This window comes from Camellia sinensis, chromosome 4 (assembly GCF_055761805.1).
Source record: "Camellia sinensis isolate YWXY chromosome 4, ASM5576180v1, whole genome shotgun sequence".
NCBI lineage: Eukaryota > Viridiplantae > Streptophyta > Magnoliopsida > Ericales > Theaceae > Camellia > Camellia sinensis.
This window is the reverse complement of record NC_138964.1, coordinates 218,485,965-218,488,792: the sequence shown is the minus strand read 5'-3', so window position 1 is coordinate 218,488,792 and position 2,828 is coordinate 218,485,965. Positions and strand designations below refer to the sequence as shown.

The 2,828-nt window shown below is 37.2% G+C and overlaps 1 long non-coding RNA gene across 1 annotated transcript; it reads right to left on the bottom strand.

Annotated features, from left to right (window-relative positions):
• Positions 1 to 307: 307 nt before the first annotated feature.
• Positions 308 to 1,395, bottom strand: LOC145789942 (uncharacterized). Its single transcript, XR_014328444.1, has 2 exons — positions 1,026 to 1,395; positions 308 to 568 (listed from the first exon to the last, which is right to left on the bottom strand). It is a non-coding gene; the product is annotated as an uncharacterized LOC145789942 (long non-coding RNA).
• Between the last annotated feature and the right edge of the window lie 1,433 nt (positions 1,396 to 2,828).

Below are 2,828 nucleotides of genomic sequence, written 5' to 3'. Positions count from 1 at the left end.
ACTCACATGTTTGACGTCCCACGAACAAGCTGCAAAACAAAGTTAGTAAAATATGCATGATCTTATATACAAAATCCTAATGCAATTCACTCATGAGATGCAACTAAAGATTCGGCTTCTAAAATATGATATGTGAATCATCTCAAGAACATGAGGTAGCGCACATAATCACATAGGAATTGATTAAATCCACAAATGCAAACTTAGCCGAATCAAGATGCATGAAACATGGATGCAAAGCATAACTATGATGAAAAATAAATATGATGTTTATGTACAAATAAAGAAAGCGAGTAAAAGAACGGGATAGAAAGAAGAGGGGCGGGGAATTATTACAACATTTAAAGAATAATTACAAACCAAATTAGAGAGGGATGAGGAGAATATTACAACAAAATAAAAAACCTCACAATACACTCAAAATAAAATAAATAAATAAAATAAAAGCTTCATGTTCTTTAGAACCGCCGGCGGAAATTGGTCAATATTGGGAGATTACGCCATCTTGTTCGGAAGAAGCTAACCGACCGGCCAAATAGGCCGGCCGGCGAACTAGGCCAAGCAAAACCTGTCTTGTTGCAAAACCAAGAAAAGGAACAAACAAAAAAATATGTAGGTGGCTCAACTAACCACTACCGGTTAGATTAAAAAAGAAAAGAAAAATAAAATTAAAAAAAGTGCAAACTCACAATATAAGCCTAAAGCAATAAAACAAATATAAGATAGAACATGCAAGATTATAACGGAACTAATATGAGACTAATACACGAAAAAAAAAAAAATATGAGGTAAAACATGCAAGATTACAACAAAACTAATATGAAATTAAAGTATGCGAATAAAAATAAATAAATAAATAATTATGAGCGAAACAAACCACTAGGATTATAACAACACACTATGAAATATAAAGTAAGAAAATAAATATGAGATAAACAAACTACTTGGATTATAACAAAACACAATGAAATAAGAAGCAAGAATATAAATATAAAATATAAGAAAATGAAAGATTAAAAATTCACCTTCCAAAGAAAGATTGAACTTCTTGATTTCCAAACTTCCTCTTGATCACCCTCAAGTGTAGGAAGTGTGTTCTCAAATCCTCAATTCGAAATTATGGAGTTTATGGAGTTTGTGGTATGGAAAGTGGCTAACTCTCAAGTTTTTCTCACTTTCAATCACTAAACATTCTTCCTTATGATCGAGGCGATTGATCTTTGGCTATATCAGAATTTTTGGAGTGATTTTGGTGTATGGAAATGAGGAATTTCAGTAGCTATGGAAGGTATGGGGTGTATATGGAAGATAGAAATATTTTTGGCTAAACAACTCAAATTTTCTCTCTTTTTTCACTCTTTTCTCACTCCTTTCTCTTCAATTTCGTGGTCCTCCTCCTCTCTTACAATATGATCATTCTATATAGGCAATGAGGGAGAGTAAAGGTCAAAAAGAAGGTGGGAGACAAGGTGGGAGACAAGAATGTGATAGGAGGGCAAATTTTCAAGGTGGTTGCATGGGATACTCCTTTATGGATGCAAACAAAATATCTTTTTGACTATGGAGGATGATTAGGTATAATGGAGGGTGAGTGGATGCACTTGAATGGCTCAAAAAATGGGTAAATGGGTTGTCCCAACCGAACCAAAACCAGGAAAAAAATGGGCTATTGTTGTTTTGGATCGAATCAACAAAATCTGCTTTTAAGCCCAACTTCAAATGGGCATATCTCCCCCATATGGACTTGGTTTTAGGCAGTTCTTTAGTCCAAATTGAAGCCCCAGAAGTCTACTTTCCAATGGTGGTGGACTCACATTTAAATTCCAAGTGTACAAAGAGATATGCCTAATTTAGTGAAGGCTGTCTCGGGCTAGATCAACAAAATCTGCTCTTAAGCTCAACTTCAAATGGGCATATCTCCCTTATTTGGACTTGGTCTAAGGTGGTTCTTGGGTCTAAATTGAAGCCCCAGAAGTCTACTTTCTAATGGTGGTAGCCTCACATTTAAATTCCAAGTGTACAAACAGAAATGCCTAATTTAGTGAAGACTGCTCATTTCCTTCTTAATGATTTGATACTCATCCTTTTCCTAAACCAGCTTTCTTTCATCCCCTCCTATTTCCTTCAACTCCAAACCTATAAAGAAGATATTTTTAAATATTTTTCAAAAATTTCACCTCCCTTCCATTTATTTCCACTTTGTCCTTACTCGGTTTACTGAAAAGTGCAATATTTTAATCGAAATGGAAACCTCGGGACATCGTAGAAACATTAAAAAAAAAACATATTTTGAAAAGAGGGTTTTAAGGTCTAAAATAGTTTGGCCAAAAAAAATGGGTGAAGGTTGGGATTAAAACTTAAATTCCATCTTTCTTACTGAGAATTTTGTGAGAAACACATTCTAATTGTCATCATCGGGTAATCAAAAGAAAGCGCCCGAGTCTTAGGGCCGGTCAAAATGGGGTGTCTACAGCCGCCCTGGTCTTCCTTAACTCACGCTCAGTCGCCTCCGCGCGAGCCTCCAAACTTTGGATACGTTCCTCCTTCTCCAATTCTCGACGGGCAGCGCGCAGCCGCATGCCAATTTCATAGGCAGTATAAAGCCCCTTCACCGCCTCGTGAATGCCTTCAGGAAATACGTCCTAGTCCTAGCGACCTACCATTGACTGCTGAATCTCAGGAGGAAACATTTGTCGAGCAAACTCGACCGCTACATTTGAGTCTCGAACGATCGAGTCCACCTCTGTCATGGGTCTATTCTCCACAAATACCGCAAAGCTTAATGGGCACGGTTTCGTGTCAGGTCCCCTCTCGACTCGGGGTTGCGG